The sequence below is a fragment of the Cupressus sempervirens genome, chromosome 3 (assembly GCF_028749045.1).
Source record: "Cupressus sempervirens isolate cs-2001-9-10 chromosome 3, ASM2874904v1, whole genome shotgun sequence".
NCBI lineage: Eukaryota > Viridiplantae > Streptophyta > Pinopsida > Cupressales > Cupressaceae > Cupressus > Cupressus sempervirens.
The window spans coordinates 36025637-36050659 of NC_143120.1; the positions used below are offsets into that span (position 1 = coordinate 36025637).

At 38.4% G+C, this 25023-nt stretch overlaps 1 pseudogene; it reads right to left on the reverse strand.

Moving 5' to 3' along the window:
- Positions 1–8843: 8843 nt before the first annotated feature.
- Positions 8844–25023, reverse strand: part of LOC149564652 (uncharacterized) — a 70131-nt pseudogene continuing 53951 nt past the window's right edge.

Genomic DNA, 25023 nt, shown 5'->3' on the forward strand with positions numbered 1-25023 from the left:
TCTTATTGAAATTAGACAAAGCAAGTGTAAGCAATTTTGCAATCTTTTGCTTCAATGTTTTAGAAGTATGTTGGTGTTTCTTGGACTGCCTAGTTTTTTTGCACCTAATATCAGGATGCACAAGATGAAAACAAACCTAAGGACTATCCAGGTCCTATATTCAGCAAGATTGATCTCAGCTCTAAACCAACTTCAAAAAAGTACACTATACTCTCTACACTTTAGGCTCTATAGGGCCAAGGCGGGTGCACCTACGAATATGAATGTGACTGATTATTTTGATTTTCTCTTCAGGCACTTTCTCATTGATATTTCTTCCCTCAAAACTATCCCTTATAGTAGATAATGGTCACACTTTCTTCTTAGATTTACAATGAACTTCCTGATTACAATAGCTAGTTATAATCAAAAGGAAAGCTATTACAAATAAGTGTTGACCAACAACTTTAGTTCTTCATTACATAAAATGGAAAATTGATTTTTAATTGATATATGTATTTTGCAGCTATAAGACCCATCAACTTAGAACTAAAATTAATTGATCAGTGCCTTATCCATTGTCATATCTAGAGTCAAAACTAGCAACTTTAGACCTATTTAATTGACTTGCAATTAAATTTGTTAATAGTGAACTCTAAATCTCATTCTTATCATATCCCTCTCATATATAAAAAAACTCTATCACTTACTAAAAGAAATCAATAAGAGACATAAAATTTATCTAAATTGCATTAAATTGAAAGAACATTGTTCACTTCAATCTCGAGATCATAGATATGTATAAGAAAGGAGACAAAAATTAGATACACAGATATGTAGAACTTCCTTTTATATTAATTTCCTCTAAAAATGGATACAATATTGGTATAGACTCACAATATAACTTAGAAATTGATAAGTAGATCATTCATATTCACTATATCTTCAAGTTTACAAGACTAAATGCATACATACAATAAAAAAAACTAGATGGACTGTAAATGAAAAAAAACTAAAAAATCTACACAGTTCTAACCTCTACTCCACATCTTGGAAATCCTTATAAAGGATTACAACAAGATATAGATGGGAGGAGGACACATGTCAAAACTTAAATGGAAGAGAAAGGTGGCAGGACATGTACAAAAAGTCACAATTAAGACATTCCTCTGTGCTTGATCCAAAAAGAGGATGTAGTTGAAAAGTTAGTAGGTGGCAATTTATTGCTAGAGCTTTAACTTTAATTCCTTGTCTTCTTTGGTTTTTAACAATTAACTTCTTATCTACCTCTCACCATTAGAGCTTTAATCTCTCCCACCACTTCCAATACATAGATCTCTCTCTTGGTGGGCCACTTTGTAGTTTAAACCTCTTTTAGTTCCTTTGTGACATTAGTCCACCTAACATTTTTTATGGCTTTAGACTCCACTAAAAATTTATTCAAATCTATTTTAGCTCTAAACAAGGAGTCAATCAAATTATTGAATGGGGCATCAGTGTTATCTTCAAAAATTGCTACTATGGCCTCTTGGGTTAATATTGCACTGAATGAATCAAACTACCCCTGCCATTCTCTCAACTTACTACTTGTATCCCAAATTGGTGGAATACGAGGCTCAATTCCCTAAGATAGAACTTTCAACATTCCTTGTATTATTTTAATTTTTCCAATAAAGAATCCAATTAATTCTCTTACTATTTCCAAGCTCTCCTTTACTATAATTATCTTATTACGAAAATCTGCCTTTTTAGCCATCAACATAATCAACCTCTCTATGAATTGAGTATATGGCCCCCAAAGATTAAATGTGGGTAATAGCCATAAAAGTGCTTCATTTTAAAATTTCTCAGCATCTTGTAAGGAATTAAATAATGTATGGGTTTTTTGTGATATACTCTTCAGAGTTTCAACCCTATGGCCAATCATACTCTTAAGGACAGATGCCCTTACCTCATCACCATGTTGTGTTGGTGGAGAATCAATGCTCATCCTTCTAGAATTTGTTTCCTCTATTTCTAGCTCATTAGTATGTGTTGTGGTCTTTTTTTTTACCTTGGATGGATGTATCTAACTATCTTGTTCCTTGCTCTATTCTAAAATGACAACCTACTCTACATTGGATAGTTTCTCTCTGAGAGATACAACTTTAGCTTCTCATACTTGGACCTTAGCCTCAAGCTCCTCAATTTTATATTTGTATACATGGCTCTTCTTGAGCTCATGCTCATACTACTTCCTAACATCAATGTAATCATGAAAGGATTTGGCTGACCTTGTCTCTGTCTCCTCTACCTTTGCCTCATTCATAAATGAGAAATTTTTAATGGCCTTGGAGATCTTTGTACCAAAGGTGCCCTGTAGTGTCCATATTATCATGTTTCCCTACTCTGTGCTTTTCACATCCATCAATTTGGGCTTGTTTTTTGTAGGATCCATACTCCACACTGCCAGAGACTTGGTGTCAATGTTAAGTTCGGATCCTCTCTACAGTCCACCAACACCATATGCCTCATATGAAATGGTATTCTCTTGTCTCCTAATTTGATCAAGCGTAAATGCTTGTTCCAAATCCCATCCAGGAACCAGTAGCATCGTGCTCCTTTGTACTAGATCCCTTGCCTCCTCAAGAGTCATGACTTCACTTTTAGGGGCATGCAACATTTTGATCAATTCTTGCTTCTACTCATCTGACTCACCTAGTTTCATCTTCAACACCAATTCACTCTGTTTAATTCTATACAAGAAGCTATTAAATTCAACTGATTTGATGAAATTTTTCTAGTGCAGAGGTTATCATTTTCTAATTATTTGCAGAATAGGGCTCATTTTTTATGACTCCATGCCCAATGGATTACGTAAGGCCACTGGTCCATACTTAGCAGGAAAGCATCCCCTCTAAGTTGCCAAGAAATGTTGATAATTTTGTCACCATTTATCCCATCACAGATAACTGATTAGAGACATCTTCCATGGGATAAGTTATGTAGTTTTTGGGCATTCAATGATGCAATTCTGTAGTTTTGGCTAAAAATTTAGCATTTTCAGGTGCACAAAAACACAATGCAGTTTCATTCCCACTCAGGCTTGTTAGACAATTTTGTAGAATGAGTGAGAGATTGAATTATTACTATAGGGTATAGCAATCATCAGTGCAAGGCAATCACAAAAAATGGATGTATAGACAAGCGATGGGCTTATTGATATTGCTCTAGCAATAAGTGGTTTCAGGTGTCGGATGAGTCTCATTAAGTGAGGCAGCATTGGATGAGCAATCCTCATAGCATCACAAGTCAACATGGTCAATGGACATTTCAAGTTGCAATGGTGTAAAAGTTGGCTTTCACATCCTTACACATAGTCAAGGTTTACCTAGAGTTAAGTTATTGATGATGTGAAATACTTTATTCACACCATTGCAGGGTCAATTACTGAGTTAATGGTTTAAGTTGCAAAGCTAGGATGAACATCAAATAGTCAAATGAAGTGGTCTTTGCACCATCACAAGTGTCTGAGTTGCAGTGAATTTTTAAGTTGTGAAGGTGCAAATGGTGATCATGGTAGTTAAGGTTTAGAGCAATCGTAGTGTCGCATTAAGGTAATACTAACCCTTGGTTTATGCTATGAAGTGCCAAAAGCTTTGTTCAAATCTTTGAAGGGTTGAATTTGGAGTTAAGATTCATGGTTACAAGGCTACAAACAAAGGAAATATTATGGTTAAGGGCTAGGCATAGCTTTGCAAGGTTTCATCCATTGTTAAGTTCTCTAGTTGCAAGTAACAAAATAAGCTAGCAATCATCTAAGGTAGTGTTTGCAATGTCACATTTTTCAAACATGTTTGAGGTCTAGTAGTTTTGATGGAGAAAAACAATTAAGAATAAAGGTTTTTTAGCTTCACACGGTTAAAGGGTTGTTAAGTCAAAACTGTGGCAAGGGTGTGAGAAGGTCATTTTTACATTGTTCACAGGGTCGTAATGGTTAGAAGACTAAAGTGATAAGGAGTTGAAAAGTAGTGATATGAATAGAATGAAGACATCATAGTTTCACATAGCCTTATAGTTAAAAAGGAGAATGAGTAGAGAAGCCATGATCAAGAGAAAGGCATAAAATCATAGGTCAACATAAAGATAGAAAGTTGGGCAAGGTGGCAAAATGCTTAAAGGTTATAGGGTTGTGTGACAGGTTTGATGGTTGAAATCTAGTTGATCTGATGACATAGCTGATCTAGCATGGTTGTGAACATGAAGCAACAACTCCTTTAATGGTCAAAAAAACTTTTGATTGTATACACTAATATGTTAGCAATAAATACTAATCTATTTAAAAACCAAAACATTAACTAACAAAATCAATATAAACTTCAAGAGAGACAAAGTGAGGTCCTCAAATGAGAATATGAGTCATGGATAGGCTCTCTCAATGAGGATGATCACTTGATTTAGAGATGTGTCTATTATGTGGATTTGGGATGTGTGCTCAAGCTTCAAATTGCTTCAATGGTGGAATTTATGTGGATTTTGGTGTGGATATGTGAAATTGGTATGAATTTGGCTTCTCAAAATGGCATGGTAACTTTAAGGTTATGGATTGTGGTTTTTTGGCTTGGGAGAGGATCCAATTTATAGGCAAGAGGCTTGAGGGATGGAGGGCTAAGATGCAAGGATGTGGAAATGGTTAAGGAGGCCTCAAATTGAATGAGAGGAGAGCACATGGATTGTGCTTCCTTACAACCAATCAAAGAGTGACACATGTCACAAGGAGAGTGGGTGGAGGAAAGGGCATGGATGAGTCAACAAAGGAGGCCCAAGGCTTTAAATGGCCCTCATAAGTGCTTGTAAGAGCATTTAAGGGCATTTAAGGGATAGTGGGCTTCCTTTATGACTAGGTGGGTGGGATATTTTGAGAGGAGACTTTGGCTTGGTTTAGGAAAGTCTTAAGCATGCTTAGGAATGTGCAAATGATTAGGGGATGGATTAGACTTGGGTTAGGATTAGATTAGAGATGGGCAAGTGGATGGCATTCATGAGGGTGGGTGAGTTAGTGACTAAGCATAGGTTAGTATGGTTGGATGGGGTGGATTAGGCTAATGGAGGAATTAGGGATAGGCTTAGGGGTTATTAGGTTTGAGGGATAGATTTATTAAATAGATTTATTTAATAAATGGAGATTTTTGAAATTAGATAGGAGAATAGGATTAATTGATAAATAATGGGTTATTTGATTTATCAATTAGGACTATAGATGATTAATTAAATTAATCCGCTAGGGGATGGAAAAGGATTAATTAAATAAAATTTTAATTAATGATGCCTTTAGAGATAGCTAAATAGGATTACCAAAGCGGTGTAATTAGATTTAGGTGTCTACATTTTGCCCCTCTTTGACATAGTGTTGAGACAACACTATTTCAAAGAAGTTTGAATATAAATGACATGAGGAAGATGTTTTAGCAACAAAGTTGCCCCAGTCTCAGATAAGAAGAGGAGAGACTAGACTACGAGATGTCCCCTCAAGAAGGTGGCAGAGAGAGAAGATGAGGCTCGACGACTCCTTGAAAAGCATAAGAATTCGAGACGAGTAGAGACACAGATTGGCAAAGAGAAGGGGTTAAATTAGCTCAAACTCTCACTATGGGATAATGATAAAGGGAGGTTAGTTTTACAAAAGGAAGCAAGCTTAAGATTTTCCAAGATTGGGGGGAGGATGAAGGAGTGGAGCACAAGAAAAGGAAACCAGGAGGAGGGGATGGATGATGGGAAGATAAAGTTGATGCAATAGGATTTCAAGGGTGGGAGAGATGGATGGTGGATATGGATGGGGGATAATGGAGATGAAGGGAATCCATCAAATCATTTTGAGCAGGGGGATACTTCAAAGAGAAGTACCACCATGGAGTTTACCACTAGATTTAATATAGGAATGTTGGTTAATTACCAAGGTTACCAAGAACAGCAAGGCCTTTGTACTAACTTTCTAGAGGACTGATGAATTGATGCATAAAAAACACGCAAGGATTGCCCCAGCATCACACATGAACCTTAGAGGAAGCAGCGTGGAACCGACATTGGGTAACCCACAAGAAAGAAAGGAAAACAAACAAAAGACCTGATCAAGACCATATGCACAGATTGCCCCATTCGCGGTATACCATGATATGAAAGATTGTGGCAACCTTGAGGAGGGAACAAAAAGATTTCTTTGGAAAAGATACTTAAAGACCCAAAGCGAAGAGTCCAAATCAAGCGAAAATCCAAAAGAGAATCGTTTGCCAATGAGATGTGTAGGATGAGGTACTAATGGACCAAGATTAGATAGGAGGAAAGCTATATCCTACAAGGATCTATCAGAGAGCACCGAAGCTGATGGAGCAGGAAAAGTGATGCGTCTGGCAAGTAGAACTAAGAAGGATAACACTTTGGTGACAGGAGATCAAGCTAAAAAAAATGTAGTAGTTGTGAGATAGGAATTTTTTTGAAGGGTGGGATGACTGAGAGGGGTAGTCAGGGCACCGGGGTCGGCTATAAGGGGTGAAGAGGGGGCGAGAAGGGGTCAGTTGCAATCAGATTAAGGAGGAGATATCGTTGGTGAGGAGCTCTGCAACAAAGATTACGATGGCAGGTATTGGGCAACTAGAGCACCGAGCGAACATGTATAGTGCAATGAGTACAAGTACGAAGGACACCCGATCGATTGGTAGGGTCTAAAACCGCTTTGTGATTTTTGAGTATGCATTTGTTAGATCATTCCCAAAAAATAAAAAATGTGATCCCGCAGGCACGGGTTTAGCGAGAACGCGAGCAAGATCAGCGGGATCGTGATCTTGTGAAAATAGCGTCGAGTGGGAGGTGCGCGAGGAGCCAAATAGGAATTGCAGGAAAGCGATCCCGGGGTGGGAATTTATGCGAGAACGAGGTAGATTAGGCAGGATTGCATCCCCACAAAGAGGAGCGTGATTAATGTAGTGGGAACGTGTACCTGCAGATGAAGGTCTTTACACAACAGGAAAGTGGGAAAATGGGGATAGTGTAGGAAAGCGATCCTGCGGTAACAATGGTCAGCGGGATCGCCAAGTGTAGAGACCACGGGAACACGATAGCAAGATCGAGGGAAAAAGGTCAAGTGGATAACCAAGGTCAACACCGCAATCCCATCAAAAAAGAGTTCTGCAAGAAAGCGAGTATAGAGGCGTTGCGAGAACGCAAGTCCGTGGGAATGATGGTTTTGTAGAATAAAGGCAGAAAAAGTAAGGGTTGAGGAAAGGGATGGTGGGAGGATAAACAAGGAGATAGAAAATTGACGGTTGGATCTATTTTGGTGGTGTGCAGTGGTCCCTGGATGCATTAGTGTCACAGGGGCGGTGAGCAACAGTGTTGCATGCTAGCGAGACGCTGACGTCGACCAATTGGGCATGGATCAAGGTGATCGAACTAGGCTACCTGGTGAGGTTGCCCCACACCCACACCTACATGGTGATGGTCACAGTGCTATGCGAGAGATGGCACAGTAAGACAATGATGTTTCACCTACTGATGGGGAGATTATGGTGATGCTGGAGGATGTGTATCGCATATTTAGACTGCTAGTGTGGGGGACGCCAGTCATGGCGACTAGAGAGATGACAACAGAGGCGATTGTACAAAGACTAGTGGGGCCTGGAGTGGAGTACAAGATTTGGCAGGGACAATCATACTAGATGAGCATTTGGATCACGTGATGACAGAGAGGTAGATCTACTTCTATGTGCTAGGGCTAGTTTCGGGGTACATTGCCCCAGATACAGGTGGTACAGGGGTTACACTAGTGTTGATTCCAGTGGTGATGTCGATTATGAATGCGGGACACCGAGTGGCATGGGGTTCTCTGATGTTGGCCAAGCTATACTAGGAGCTACATCAGATAGTATACTAGGGTGGTGGCTGACAGGGGAGGAGTATTGGGTTTCTGACACTATTACAGGTATGGGCATGGGAGCATATTGCAGTGCTTAGGCCATTGGGGTGTAGAGATAGGTAGCTAGAGGAGCCAGTGGCATACGGCTAGGCCAAGCCATTGACATACCACCACATGGATTCAGTGGACTACTGGAGAGTGGGCATTGATGAGATAATGACAGTGGTGTGGAGGCCATACATGGGCCTAGGACCGTGGGCAGAGGAGGGAGAGCAGCTCCCATATACTATTTCCCCCTGTTTTATGTTTGGGAGGTGGGAGTATGTGGTAGAGCAATACAGGTCGAATAGGGCACTACGGTAGTTTGGGTGGCAGCAGGTAGCATTAGGAGATCCGCACTGGTATCAGCGAGTCACACACGAGCCAGTGTCAATGTACGAGCCAACCTTGCATCGAGACAGATTGCTAAGGGCATGGCAAGAGCTAGAGCCACAGTAGTGGGATTGGTTTGGCGGGGCAATAGATGTGAGCTCCACACAGGAGTACCAAGATACTTTTGTGCGACCAAGACTAGTGGGGAGAGCATAGGGCACAAGGGTAGTGGTGGTGGTAGGAGAGCTAGCTCGAGCAGCCCGAAAAGGATGGTATGTGGTGAGGGGGTTACGGAAGCAGGCAGCAATGGTTGCACAAGAGGAGGAGTCGGCCCCGTAGAGGAGGAGGGTCAAGGGGGAGGAGAGGAGAGCTCAGCCAAAGAGGAGAGCAGAGGAGAGGGGAGCCCAGCCAGAGAGAGGAGGAGAGGAGGCACAGGGGCAATAGAGGGAAGCAGGAGGAGATGCAGGGGGATCGTCTACCTAGGGAGGAGATGACAGATTGGCAGCCCAGTATGCCTTGCTAGAGCAGACACACATAGTGATGAGCTAGCTGCTCCGTAACACACAGTAGGAGAGAGATCAGCTCCGGGTAGAGCAGGACCAATTTAGACAAGAGCAGGATACAGTCCAAGGGTAAGAAAATAGGACAGGTGTGGAGGTGGGGAGGCTACAAACAGAGGTGGGTCGGGTAGAGGGGAGGTTGGATGCCATGACGGTGGAGTGATAGGGGGTGCATGGGAGACTAGACGCCCTTCAACAGGAGTGAGATAGGCTGGTGGTGGAGGTGGTGAACTTACTGGCGCAGGTGGCAATGGGAGGAGGTTTGGATGAGCTGCAAAGACTACGAGCAGAGATGGAGGATTTGAGGGAGAGGGTTGGATTCTACCGAAGGAGGTACCATGCCATAGTGCCAGCATCACAGATTGAGCACTATAGGCAACCTACATGGTCAGGGATAGCAAGTACCCACATAGGGATGTAGGGAGGAGGGGAGAGTACAAGCAGGTCCCAACACACAAAGCATAGTTAGAGGGTAGGGCTGAGCCAGCAATGGGGGAGGAGGGAGGAGGCAGAGAGCTCTGGGATAGGGGGAGGACTGATGAGGCCACCACCACCAGAACTAGGGGCTAGGAGAGGGGCAGAGAAGGAGACTGATGATGTAGGTATGATGGGTTGACCATCGATGAGCAGGTGACTTTTTGGGATACTGACTACTCTGTATATATCGACATTTTTGAGACACATGAAGATTTTGTGTGGGTTCAAACCCATTTGTATGATATGGACATGGTAAACTGATGGACTGCTATTCTTTCATTCTTTCATTGATATATAGATCTGATGATTCTGGTGAGATATGTGTTTATGGACTGGTGATGTTATGTATAATGTTTGATATGCGTTGGATAGACAGATGATATTGCTGACGATTGGTGATGCAGGATGCTATATGTGCTATGATTTTATGATTGTGCTGACAATTTTTGATGCAAGATGTGAGCTTTGATGATATTGTATATATGATGATTTTGATGTGATTTGGCTATGATAGTGCAGATATGATGTGATGTGAGTTTTACCTATGATATCATAGATGTGATGTAATTTGATGTGATCCTTGATGACATATTTTTCCTTATGATATTGTAGATGTGATGATGATGAGATTTGCTGTATGATAGATGTTATGTGGTGTGATATGTTTTGATACGATCTTGATGATGTGATGTGGCTTATGATGGAAGTGATGTGATCCCAGAGAATTGATTTCTTTGGAGAGTATCTAAGATGATGTTGTATGATGATAAAAACAAACTAAAAACTAAGTGACAAATGTAAAATGAATCACCAACTAAAGGACAAACAACAGATTTATGATATGGAAAATGAATATAATATCATGACATTTAGGATATGGTAACACAAACTAAAGATGAACTACAATGCTAAAATGAAACCTAATCTAATGATGAATGACTATAATGCTAAAATGAATCATAATCTAATGATGAATGACTATGCTAAAATGAAGCATAATCTAATGATGAATGACTATAATGCTAAAATGAATTATAATCTAATGATGAATGACTATGCTAAAATGAATCATAATCTAATGATGAATGACTGTGCTAAAATGAACCATAATCTAATGATGAATGACTATAATGCTAAAATGAATCATAATCTAATGATGAATGACAATGCTAAAATGAACTAAAAGAGAGAACATAAATTTATGATATGCTAAAAAGAACACAAACTAAAAGATACACCTGAGATTTATGATAAGCATGTGAGGATAACATAAAAAATTGAATGCAATGATATTCCGAGATATGATAAAGGGATACGAGCTATGATAATACAACATACAAGATTTGAGGAGATGCAAGATAAACAATGATGGTGGAATAGGATAACCAATACTTGACTTATGATAGTGTTCTATGATATGAAAAGTGATCATAGGAGATATTGACACTAAGGAGAATAATGTTGGAAAAAGAGTGACCAACAAACTCGCAGTCAGGAGGATAGCAGAGATTTTAGAGCTAGGATAGTATCTTATAATAGGGATCACATCATGATGAGAATGAATACGAATTGATGTTCAAGGGTTTGAATCAAATGATTCTGAGGGTGGAAAAAGTGACAGTTCAAGGGAGAGGGGTGATGATAAGGAGGAGAATACCAAGGGTTCTAAAAATAAAAGTGAGGCGTAGGGGAAGCTTGAGCATGGGGTACTTCATGAGGAAGTAACACTATGTAGTGTGAGTAGTTTATTTGATATAGGATTGTTAGGGATCTGCCAAGGTTACTAAGAATGTCAAGGCCTTTTCCCCAAAATTCTATAGGACTGACTCAAACAGGCACACAAGGATTGCCCCAGCATCACACATGAGTCTCAGAGATATCATTGTTGGAATGATACTGGATGATCCATAAGCAAATGAGATTACCCAAGTGCACATGTTTTATCTAAAGATGAAAACATGTTGGAAATATGCAAGGATAATATCAAACTGACTCTCAAGCAATAAAAGACTATGATCGAAACCAACAGGTCTCCTTAGTTGCCCCAGTCAAAATACACCATGATATGAAATGATCATGGCGATCTTGAGGAGGAAACAACAAAAAAAATACGTGGAAACAATCAACCAAAATAAACAACCAAAGATTCTGCAAAGTGAAAAAGTAACCTTTTGCCAAAGAGATCAACTGATGGGCTACTGACGGGTTGCAACAAGACCTGGATAGTATGTATAAGTATGACAATTCAAGGACACAAAAACTCGAGACTAGATAGAAAAACATAGTAGTAGGTATATGTATGACGGGGGAAAGCTTAGGATGAGGAGATAGCATGGCTATAATACATGGGTTTGTTTAGGTGAGATTTTGAAAAGCGTGATTTATGTACAAGGGTCTAGATATTGCTGTATTCACATAGGTATGGTACATGGGAGACAAGGGTTAGTGCAGGGGTATGAGACACATGTTATATGGGTTGTATATGCTACATACGGTAAAGTAAAAGGATAAAAAGCTCTTGATAGGGTAGATCTACTAGAGTACAATGGTAGGATACATCGAGTATGATACATGGGATGCTATAATACAGGCATGAGGTGGGATGTTGCATAGTGCAAAGTGCTAGAGGATGATGTTGCGAAGCATGGCGAATAACAATAAGGAACACCTTGGAAAAGTGGGGGAGATGAGTGATATATTATGGAGGGGTGATAAAGGGGTGTGTGTTGGTGATAGATAATGGAAGAGTTATAGTACACCTAGTGCCTATTTGCTAGGTTTTCACCAGGGACCTATCCAAGGTGCTTGAATTGCCAAGTTTTCACCATTGGATGCTTTATTTATTTATTTATTTTTTGTGCCTTTATTTGCAAATTTTGTCCTTAGGTGTAGAATTTCTTGAGATAAATAATGTTGGTAGGATCATTTAGGACTTCACCTTTAAGGGTAGATAGCTGATAAGCTCCTGAGCCAAAAGATGTTGTGACCACATAAGGACCAAGCCATGTGGGCTCGAACTTGCCTGTCTTTTCTCTGTTAGCTTGAACCTTCATATTCTCTTTAAGGACCATGTCACCTTCCTGAAAATTGCACGGATGGACTTTATTATTGAAATTGCACTTGAGGCGACTTTGATAGACCATGAGGTGGTCGTAGGCCTGTTGCCTTTTTTTATCAAGTAGATCAAGTTGAGTAAGTTGAGCCACTCTATATTCTTCATCAGATATTTGTCCTTGGAGAGAAATGTAGAGTGATGGGAGTTCAACCTCAATAGGTAGGACTGCTTCAGCACCATAGACCAAGGAGTATGGAGTTGTGCTAGTGGCTTTACGGAATGAAGTGTGATATGCCCATAGGGTAAGATTAATTTGCAAATGCCAATCACAGCCAGAGTCATTGACAACTTTCTTGAGGATTCTGAGCAAGGTTTTATTAGTTGCCTCTGCCTAACTGTTACCTTGTGGGAAATACGGGCTAGAAAAGCAGTGATGGATGTGAAGGGAAGTGCACAATTCCTCCATATTTATGTTTTCAAAATTACCTTCGTGGTCTGTGAAAATGGTAGCTAGGATACCAAAGTGACATATGATATGATACAATATAAACTTGGACACTTGAACTCCCATGGTAGTAACAAGCGGAACTGCTCCAACCCACTTAGTGAAATAATTAGTGGTGGTGATTATCCACTTGTGCCCTTCTGAAGAAAGTGGCACAATAAGACCAACAAGATCAAATCCCTAGCAGGCAAAAGGCCATGGTGGTACAATGGGTTGCAAGTCCTATGCTAGAGCCCGTATTAAATTAGCATGTTGTTGACAAGGTAAACATCATTTCAAAAATTCACATGCATCTTGTTCTAGAGTAGGCCAATAATATCTAGCTTGAAGGATCTGCTTTGCTAGCACCATTCTGCTTATGTGAGCACCACAAAGTCCAGCATGTACCTCTTTAAGAGCCATCACAACCTCATTGTGATCTAAACATCGAGAGAGAGTATCATGATAACCACGATGATATAGGGTTTGGGCGATGATAGTGTAACGGGAAGCTTTGCGAATAAGGCTTTGGCACTGGGTTCGTGTGAGGTGAGGAGATATGATACCATTTAGTAGGTAAGCATGAATTTCATGGTACCATGGAGATTGGGGACCAACCAAGATACAGATCTGTGTTGATTCATCATTCTCATATGCGGGTTCATGTAGTTACTCAACCAAGAATTCATATTGCGTAGCTTCGTGTGGTATTTCCAAGAGAGAACCAGTAGTAGCCATAGCATTAGCTACCTTATTCTAGAGTCTAGGTACCTATATGAACTAGATCTGAGTGAAATGCTCCTTTAATTGATCAACTAGATCTTTGTAAGGTAGTAACTTGTCATCCTTGGTTTGATATTCATTCAAAGCTTGTTTGATGATAAGCTAAGAATCACCATAGACCTGAAGCTCTGTGATATTCCATTTAATGGTAATTTTTAGTCCCGCAACAAGGGCCTCATACTCTGCAATGTTATTGGTACACAGAAATTGTAGCTTGAAATATTTAGGAATATAATTTCCTTGAGGTGTAACCAAGAGTATGCCTGCACTGGAGCCATGAGATGTATAGGAGCCATCAAAATATAGCTTCTAGAGTGATTGTTTTTCTATCAAATAGAGGTATTCGTTTGGAAATTCCATGATGAGTGGGTGATCTGCAACTAAAGGTGCATCAGCCAAGTGATCTACAATAGCCTGGCCTTTGATGGCCTTTATGTCAACATATTGAATGTCAAACTCACTGAGAAGCATAACCCATTTTGCTAGTCGTCCGATGAGTACTGTACAAGAGAGCATATATTTCAATGGATCAATCTTTGATATTAGTTGTACAGTATGACTCAACATGTAGTGACGTAGCATCTAGGTGGCAAACACCGCTGCTAAGCATGCCTTCTCCATTGGCGTGTAGTTGAGCTCATAGCCCACTAATGTTCGACTGATGTAATAAATAGCTCATTCCTTTCCTACATTGTCAAGTTGTGCTAGCAAAGCACCTAATGCTATGGGAGTAGCTATGATGTACAATATGAGTGGGCACCCTGCAACTGAAGGAACCAAAATAGGTGGATTAGCTAAGTATTGCTTGATGAGCTCAAAATTGCACTGGCAAGTTGGGTCCCATTTGAAATTTTGATCTTTCTTAAGCAGGCGAGTGAAAGGTTGACACTTATCAAAAAGCTAAGAAATGAACTGCCAGACTGATTGGAGTTTTCCTTGCAAAGAACAAAGGTGCCTGAGTGTCTTAGGAGGAGCCATATCCATGATGGCTTTGACCTTCTTAGGGTCAATCTCAATATTGTGTTGTGACACAATGAAGCCTAGGAGCTTTCCTAAAGTAACACCTAAGACACACTTCTTTGAATTAGCATGAGACGATATTCTACCAGTCAGATGAACACTTCCTCAAGGTGAGATAAGTAATCCAAAGCATTGAGAGACTTGACTAGAATATCATCCACATAATCCTCAAGTATCTTATGGATTAGTTCATGGAAGATGACCATCATCACGTGCTAATAGGTTACCCCGACGTTCTTTAGCCCAAATGGCATCATATTATAGCAGAATGTGCCCTAAGGTGTAGTAAATGCTATCTTATGTTGATCTTCCTCTGCTATATGAATCTGATTATATCCAAAGAAACCATCCATTAGTGACAAGAGTTCATGACCTACAGTGAGATCCACAATCATGTCGATATTTGGTAATGGAAAGTCATCCTTCGGACAAGCTTTATTAAGATCCTTGAAATCGGTGCAAATTCTTATATCACCAGAGGGCTTGGTAACAGGTACCATATTAGAAATCCATTCAAAATAATCTATTGGTTGAATGATTTTTGCCTCTAACAACTTCTCTAGCTCTGCTTTGACTAATAAAGCCATCTTAGGGTGCATTTTTTGAAGTTTTTGCTTGATGGGCTTGGCCCCTGGATCTACTGCCAGATGTTGTACAACTAGTTTTGGGTCCAACCCTCGCATATCCTGATATGACCATGCAAAGTGGCCCATATTTTCATGGAGAACTTCAAGAAGAAGATCTGCTTGTTCAAGTGATAAAGAGGCTGTGATGTATGTGATATGTGGTATCTCTCTCAAACTGATATTTATAGGCCGATTTTCTTCTGTCAAAACTGAAGATATAGGAGGTCGATGCTCTTGTGGGGGGAGGATGAAATCTCCATCCTCAGGTGCCTCTGAGAGGTTTTCACCGTTGGATACATCCTTTATTTTTGTTTCATTTTTTGAATCACCCAATGGTGCTCTAGAGGAGTTTTCACCATGGGATGTTTTCCTTTTATCTTTTATCTTTTTTGTTTCTTTTAGAATTCCATTTTTACAACTCGAGATTTCCTCCTCCCTGAAGTAACCTACAGGATCCAGCTTGTAGACATATGTTGATGGTGGTGGCGGCCATTTATGTGGCATTTTTGCCCCCATGAATTTAAGGAGCGTGTTCTCGGTAGAGAACTTGTCAACATGAATGACACTTGGTTGGTCCCAATCTATGAGTTCGGGGTGAGTGAGGGGGAGGTCTATGAAATTCAAGGATAACTGGCAAAGCACAGAGGCTCCAAGGATTATTTTGTCAAGGAAAATATCATCATAAGCTTTTTTTTCAACTTCCTCAGGGATGTCTTCAACCTTGATGAGAGTGTTTTGGATGTTCATAAAGGCGTGGCCTTTCATTGTAGTGCCCCCAATTGTGGGGAGTCCATAGCCCAAGACTTTGGTTTTCTGCCCTTGGTGTGCTTATATAGGCTATCGCATTGACTCGACACTTGAACTTTACTCGGCACCTAATCTTCACTCGACATTTGAAAACTACTCAGTACATGAAGATCACTAGGCACCTGAAGTCTTTCCTGACTCAGCTCATGTTGTGGCTTGGCATTCATGGTGTACTCAGCTTCAATATAGAAAGTAGGTAAGTGTATTGGCACTCAAGTGTCAAAAACTATTATGAAGTTAACAATCTCCCCCTTTGACATGAGTGACAAAAACACTTAACTGACCTTATGAGTACATTTACTAATCTGTTTGGTATATACAGAATTTAAAAAAAACTTGATCAAAATTTTTAATTTACAATATATACCTCAAAAAATTTGTAACTCCCCCTGAGTTGATTGTGTCATTATCTGTATATCAAGCTCCTACTTTTATCTTTTCTCCCCCATTAATTCATCTTCATAATATCTGTATCTCCCCCTATTATATCTCTTTTTCTTCTCCCCCTTTTTGACACTTATGTCAAAGAATGTTTAAGTGTTAAGACTATATTTAGCCAAAAATGTGTTGTTTACCTCCATAATCATCCTGAGAGTTGCATCCCAATTGTTTAAAGAAATTTCTAGTGACTTATGCTAGATGGCAGTCTCTGCAGCAAGATGAATAAGTCCATCTGATGTAGAAAGATTAGGGTCTTTCTTGAGAATAGTTTCAGCATAAAATTTCTCTTTATGGATTATTTCTAAATGTGGGGTAATGGAGGACTAGAGTTGTATCAATTTTGCCTTGATATTGGCCTCTTCTGCTGTTAACATAGCTATTTCCTTTTGAGTGTGAAGCGTCTGGGTAAAATGCTTCTCACTTTGAGCTAGATCTTTAGGTAGCTGCATGCTAGAAATATTTAAATTTCTTTTCAAGCTCATTGTCTTTTGGCTAGTCTCTTGTGTGAAGTATGAAAAGTCACACAACTTTTTGTACAATGAGAATATATTCTCAAGTACCTTTTTCACTTTGTCAATTAGCTTTGCCAATTCAACCTAGGAAAGTGCAATTTGACTTGATATTTGCTCATTTACTTTTCCCTGGAATTTTCTTTCAGACCATTCCATAAGTTTTGCATTTGTCTCTTGGTCTTCATTTGTCACCTGGTCAAAAATATCTGTCAATTGCTCCGTGATATGCTTTGACTCATCTGGTGATTGCAAACTGAAGGCATCCATAAAGATGTCCTTAATCTCATGTAGTGTTTGTTTTTGTTTATACTCCTTCCTGAGTATCTCTTGTCTTTTTCTCCTATTCAGTGCTTCCTGCACCTCATTTATTTGATCAATGGATATAGTTTTTGAGTCATAGCCTGGAATGACTATCTCCTCATCTAATTCAGGGTCTCCATAGTGAAGTAACCTTGCAACTTTTGTAGTACTAGATGTTGGTACAAATATTTGCAATGGCTAGTGTGAAGGAGTTCTTGAGGTAGGCAAATTTATCAATGTTTGTATTGCCTCCTGCTCTTTAGGGGTTTCCACTATTTCCTCCTCCTTCTATCTTCTATCTTGATCAATTATGGTAATCTTAGGAAGTGCACCTTGTGTTTGTGTTGTAGGATTAGATGTAATAGTCTGTCCTGTTTGTTTTGTTTGTCATGTTTGTTCTGTTCCTTTTTCTACAGCTGCACTTGGCTTATGTATTGTAGTATCAACTATGCCTATTGAGATAACTATTGGCATTTTAAGTTGACTACTAGTAGGTGTAGAGATGATGGAAGGTGGTTCTTGTGGATTCACCTTATCTCTAATTGTGCTTTCTACTAGTTTTTGCAATTCATCTATACTGACCAATACTGGATCTGCACATAATATTGCTTGTTGTGTAGATTGGTCAAGGATTCTTTTGAGATCTTCTGCAGTTAATGGATTGATATTCTGACCAAAAGTATCAAGAACATCAATAATAGTTACAGTTTCTATAGGTGTGATAGATACTTGAGGAGGGCTAGAGGGTGGCAATTGTGTGTCTTGCACACTCTGATCTGGTTGCTTCTCTTGCTTAGTTGTTGCCATTATATCTTGTTTTTGTGTCTCTTCCTCCCCTCCATCTTTCTTTTCTTCTTCCTTCTTCTCTTCTTCTATCTTCTTTTCTTCTTCTACTTTCTTTTCTTCTTCTCCCTTCTTTTCCTCTTCTACTTTCTTTTCTTCTTCTCCCTTCTCTACTGTTGTCTTCTCTTCTCTCCTTTTTCTCCTCTCTTCTAATGGAGCAGCAGCTTCTTCGTTGTATTCTTCTTCAAGAAAATCTTCAATCTTCTTGTACAAGTTTTTCCATGATTTCATTGTTCTTTGAACAATTTCTTCCATCTCTTTTTGGAGTAGGAAAAATTCCCTGTATTTAGGTGTAAACCTATTATTATGCCTTTTGACTAATTTTTTTACTTGTTCCTTAGTCAAATCTGGCAATACGCTTGCTAGGGTTGATTCCCTCATCTCCTTCTCCATTTTCAAACAAAAATGCCATCTATCTTCTACAATTTTAGATAGTTCTTTTGGCAATTATTCATCTAGTTCAAGTGGAGTGTACTTGAACTGTGCCATCATTCCATAGACTATTTCTTCTATCCTATTCTATTCTTCTTTGGTAAACTTATTGAAATCAACTTTATTTAAGTTGCTTAAATCACCATTTCCAATCTTTTTACATAAAATATCAACTGAAGAATGGCTTACTTTTTCAGATTGATCTTCTTCATCAATATTAGGTTGAGCCACATATCTTCTTCTTTTGCTCGGCTCTTCCTGTGTTTCCTTGATTTGTTTCTTCTTTGTAACTTCCTCTTTAGCCTTTTGAATGGAGGCCCTTGTTGCAGCTCGTGTTGTAGGCTTTTGAGGTGATGGCATGGTAGATTTCTTTGATTTTTGCTGAGCTGGAGGTTGTTCTGTTGCCTTTCTTTTCTTTGACTCAGCTTCAGTTGGTGCTTCCTTGGCTTCTTTGTCTTCTGCACCTTCCTCCTTGTCTTCACCCAGTCCTTGAGTTAATTCCATTGCGACTTGTTCTTGCTCATCTTCATCATCATTGTCATCTTCTTCTTCTTCTACTTCATCCTCAATTTCTTGGAAGTTGACTCCATTTATGCAAAATAGGGTTTCCTTTTTACGAAGTATAAAATTGCGTAGCTTGGCACAAATGAAAAATACCTCAAGATCGATGAAAACATGTTGGGAGAGGTTGCAATCTGCTTGAAATGCTGGATTCTTTACTGTGAAGTTTCTCTGCTCTTTTTCTCTTCTTTGCTTCTTGATCGCGATGAGTAAAACTGATTAAAATCACGATAATATACCCTATTTCAATTGCATTAAATGCTCAACTGCCAACTTGGCTTCTAAAAAAAAATTGACCTAACTCAGTATCAATTATGAACTCGGTCGCTATTAGGAGCTCGGCATGTGTTGGAGTTTAACTCGACATCCAAAGATAGCTTGGCAACATCATTTAGATTTTGTCTTGACATCTTGTTTCATGCAGATTTATACTTTGCATAGCTTCTTTGTCTTGGGACTGATGTGTGATATAGCTTTGTATATCAGTCACGTATACTTCTCATGCTTAGTTTGATGAAGTGTGATCACTTGACCCATTGGATGAAGTGATCCCTCCACTTGATGTGTTGTCTCATCTTTCTTTTTCCAAGTTTTATTCATTTTCCCTCTTATATTTTTGACATCAATCTTTTCTTTGCCTTTATTTTCTTCAGTCTTGGGTGCCTTTGACCTTGTAGGACAGTTTCTACTAGTATGACCAGTTTTCAGACAACTGAAACATGTGGTTTGGTTCAACCATCTCTTGTAGTTCCCTTTGAAATGTGTTCTTATGTAGTTCTAAGGCATATGTCCATATTCTTGACAATAATGACAGCTATACCTGGTGTTGTAATCCCAATGATAATGACTTCCATTCCCTTTTGATTTTGCTGGTTGATTTGATGTCCACATAGGTTTTGATCTACATTCAGATGCCCTATGTCCATACTTTTTGCAATTATAACAATGTCCATTAAATCTCTGAGTCCTTGTGACATTGGATCTACAATCTTGTGTCATATGTCCTTGCATGTTACACTTGTGATAGAATTTCTTACTCTTGGGTGTGTTTGATTGATTGAATCTTCTACTCCTGCCAACATTAGCTATATGCCCCTTCTTATTACAGTAATAACAAGTGGGTTTTGAATCCTTACCTTTTTCACTTCTTTTTTCAGCACTCTTTGATTATTCTCCAACTTCAGTGTTTTTGTATCCAAGTCCTGATGTATCATGGGCGGATCTTGGGAATTTCATCAATTGTTCAAAATACTTGATGGCTTCACTTGACTTGTTCAGATTCTCTACTACCTCTTTTTCTCTGTTCAATTCATTCTGTATTTGTTCATTCTACATCTTTCAAAGTAGAGATCTCAATATCTTTCACATTGAGTTCATGATAAAGGTTCATCATTTGGGCAAGTGTATCCATCTGCATGTTTGAGATCCTTGTCAATTCAGTACATTTTTCTTCAAGTCTGTTTGCAAGATTTCTTTTGTCATTTTCCATCATGACTTTATCCTCAACTGCTCTTTTCTTTTGTTCAGTAATTTCACATATCATTATGGCCTTTGATTCATGTTCCATCTTGAGAGATCTTATCTCCTCTGCTTGAACTTTGTTTTTCTCCATCAGTTCTGCTATTGCTGCATCAAATTCTTTAGTGTATCCATTGGCAAACACTTGTGTGGTATCAACCTCCTTGTAGTGTATATCATTTTCAGCTATGGCTATCTCCTTTCTTCTCTTTAAAGATTTTCTTAATTCCACTCTTGCTTCTTCTACTTTTTGTAGAGTGAGTTGCACATCAATCACCTAGTTTTCAATGATCTTTCCAAGTTTGAAAACTTCCATCTTTAGATCTTTTTCTCCAAGATGTCAAACTTTTCCTTGTTAGAACCTGGATGCTCTGATACCAATTGTTGTAATATTCAAATAGGAATAATACTTATGAGAGGGGGGGGGGGGGTGTGAATCAGAAGTATCACACTTTTAATCAATAAAACTTTTAGGTGGAAGTAAATTGCATGCATGTAAATACAACAAATAAACATGAAACTAAGACATGCATCAACAACACATAACACTGGAATTTGGTAACCCAGAAACCCTCCAAGAATAAGAAGGTAAAACTGGGGTGGGGATGATACCCACAAAAATTACTACAGCAATATTGTTCAACCACTTATGATGGTCTGCCCTATTAAAGGCCTGCCCTGTTAAAGGCTTTACATTGTATCAATAGTGACCTAGTTAGAGGATTTACAAACACTTTACATGAAGTGTCACCCTATTAAAGGATTTAATCACCTATTTAAAGGATCTATGAAATAGCTGTTAAGCTAACCTATCACCATAGGATTTTCATTCTAATACAATTTCTAGAAAGTAGTAGGTACAATGAACTTGATAGATTACAATCCTTGATTGCTGAATGCAGGCAGTTGTTCTGCTTTCTCTGATCTTGATCCTTTGTGATCTGATAACCCTTGTTCTGAAAGTAGATTTCCTTATACACCCTTGTATATCCACTCATATATTTTATAATGAAATTTTTTCTTCCTTATAAAGACATTTGAGGGTTTAGGGTTAGGTATGGATCTTTGATCCACATTCAATCTCTATTTTCCACTCATTGTTTTCACTTCTTCCATTGGTTGCATACCTTCATCGTTTTTCTTATTGGCTGCATGTAGATTGCATAGGAAAGATAAAATATTTGATCTTATCATTTAATCCTTTGAGATTTACCTTATGTCGACTACAAAAATTGTTTGCATCATAGTTTGTGCAATTACAAACTCTTATGCTGATATTCTGAGTTACTCAGCTCCTGAAGCATTACTTATGCTCGACACATGCTATTTCCTGGATAACTTGGCACCTAAAAAAAACTGGCTTACTTGACACTTGTTTTATTTCTATATTACTCGGCATCATCTATGATTCGGCACTTGAACTTTACTCGGCACCTAATCTTCACTCAGCATCTGAAAACTACTCGGCGCCTGAAGTCTTTCCTGACTCAGCTCATGTTGTGGCTCGGCATTCATGGTGTACTTGGCTCCAATATAGAAAGTAGGTAAGTGTATTGGAACTCAAGTGTCAAAAACCATTATGAAGTTAACAGAATGCAGATCAATGGGAGCTGGACATGGTCATGCAGCAGGCTAGAGTTGTAGAAGCCAGTATTGGAATGCAAAAAGCATTACTAAATTTCCTTCACCACTAGCTAGAAAAATTTGAAACAACAGTGAATCACTTTGCAATATCCCACATTGATGGGAATTTTTGGTTTTCAGTGATTTAAAAACAAGATGCAACAATTACAAAACAAAGAGCTCCATCGGAGTTGAGCTTGTTTGGTTGTTGGTTAAGGGTTTGTGGCTAGACTTTAAATTGCTAGTACTATTGCAGTCTGCTAGTAAATTAGATCTTTTGTCTATTTTGATTAACCTATCAAAAATCCAAGGAATATTCTTTGGATTATTTTGTGTAGGGCCAGGGTGTGACTAGCTAGTACCTATGCAAAAAAATTTCTCTGCAAGGCTACCTAGCCAAAACAAAATTGAAAATTCTATCCAAAAAATGCAAAGAGAAATAACCAGATCCAAAAATAATAATTGCAAATCTGAAAAAATATCATACTTAAACTTGCAAATCAAGGCCTTTGGGTGCCAATTTGCAAAAAAAATTTGCCTCACAATTGACTTTGGCTTAGGGTATCTAAATTTATAGTTGATTTTCATCAAATTGATGTTTTGAACATAATGGTGAGGTCCATTCTAGCTCTAGACACTCCCAATGACTATGGTACTCTAAATTTGAGCTAATGTGTTGAAGCAACAATGTTCTCAAATGGCTATGTGAAGAGAGATTCTCCAAGCTCTGATACCATGTAAGAATTTTCCTTAGGTAAAAATTCAGCCAAGGCCAAGGAACTCAAACACAAGTACAAAATAGACCAACATATGATCAGAATAACAATATAGCATTCAATTCAATGTACAAGTACACTAGGAGTGCCTGTATATAAAGGCCTTTGGAATGCTTCTAGAATTCCTAGAAGTTAGCAACATGATAAGTGATACAACCAAGCACATATCCACCAGGTGTGGGTTATCCTCCATTTAGCATAGGAGTAAGTGCAATGATGAGAGGATAAGCCTACAAAGGTGTAGCACAAAAACTAATGTTATAGATGCCATGTGCTTAATTAGGAGTGCAAATAATTGTGTTTTCTACATGAAAACTTAGTTAATTATGCAAACTCCAGTGTTGTAGACACCATGTGCTGAATTAGAGCTGCATACTTATGTTTTGTCAACATGACAACTCATAAAAGTACAAAAACTCCTAAATGTCAACCTAATAAATAATAAAATAATGCATTAACCTAAGTAAACTTATTAATGTGTAAATAGTAAGTACTTATTTACACCAACACTTGTCTTTCCCATCTTACCAATTTGACAGTTCTTGCATAGACCCATGTCAAGCTTCTTCAAACTAGGAATACCTCTTACTCCTCTATGTTCTCTTTTCTTAACCAAATTATCAAAATTCACATGATATATCCTTTTGTGCCATAACCAACTTTCCTCTACTCAAGCAATAAAACATGAACAATCATTGAGATCAAGATAAAATAGATTACCATTTGTTTGCTTGCTAGAACCAACCAAATTTCCTTTCCCATCTAGCAGGTTGGCTTGTCCATTCATGAATTCTACCTTGAATCCAATGTTATTTAGTTGTGCCACACTTAGTAGATTATGCTTTAGTCCTTCAACCCAATAAGTATTATCACACACAAATTCTTTAGTCAACACAATCCATCCTTTTCCTTTTATGTTACAAGGTTCATTGTTTCCAAATCTTACACTACCTCCATTATAATATTTCATATGCTCAAATTTGTTTTTGTCACCAGTCATATGATGTGAGTAGAAACTATCAATAATCCATAAATCATTTTTTCTAACATGAGAGATAAGTGCCATATTATCTCCTTCATCATCAAATTCATCTTTCACAGCTATATATCTCATTTCATCTTCACTATTATCAGAATCTTTAGCTATGAAACAAGATTTCTTACCTTTATCCTTGAAGCTCTTGTAGTTCTTGGAATCCTTCTTACCTTTATGCTTATTTATTTTCTTCTCATCCTTAATTTCCTTGTTTAGACACCTAGCAACAATGTGACCAATATCTTCACACGAAAAGTAGATCAAAGGAACTTTCCCTTTGTACTTCCCTCTTCCTTTGGAATACTTCCTTGCAAGTAGGGCTTCAATAAATTCAAGATAATTGTTTGAACTTTCTTTTGATGATCCATCTTCTTCAATTCCTAATTGACTGAATTTGGACTTTTTACCCTTTTCTTTGACTGAAATCTTAGCTTTAAATGTAGATTCAATATTTTTTGAAGCAGGAACATAGTTATCATAATTGTCTAACTCAAAAGTTGTTAATCTTCTAACCAGGGCATCTAAACCAATTTTATTATTTAGATCACATCTCATTTCTTGAATAGTAGATACTCTAATTACATAAATAGGAAGAAGAGTTCTGAACACTTTACTTATAATAGTTTCCTCCTTGATGTCTCCTCTAGATGCTTTGAGTGCACTTACACTAGCCTTGATCCTTTCCGCATATTTTTCAATCTTTTCATCTTCTCTCATTTGTATTTGATCAAATTGTCCTCTAAGGCTTTCTACTTTGTCTCTTCTTACATTGTCATCTCCTCCATAGATATCATTCAGTTTGTTCCACATTGCAAAAGCAATTTTGTAGTCTCTTACCTCATAGAATTTAGCATAATTGAGAGTAGATGCAATATCAATCATCATGATATTATGATTCTTCTTTTCAAAAATGTCTTCAACTGATAATGT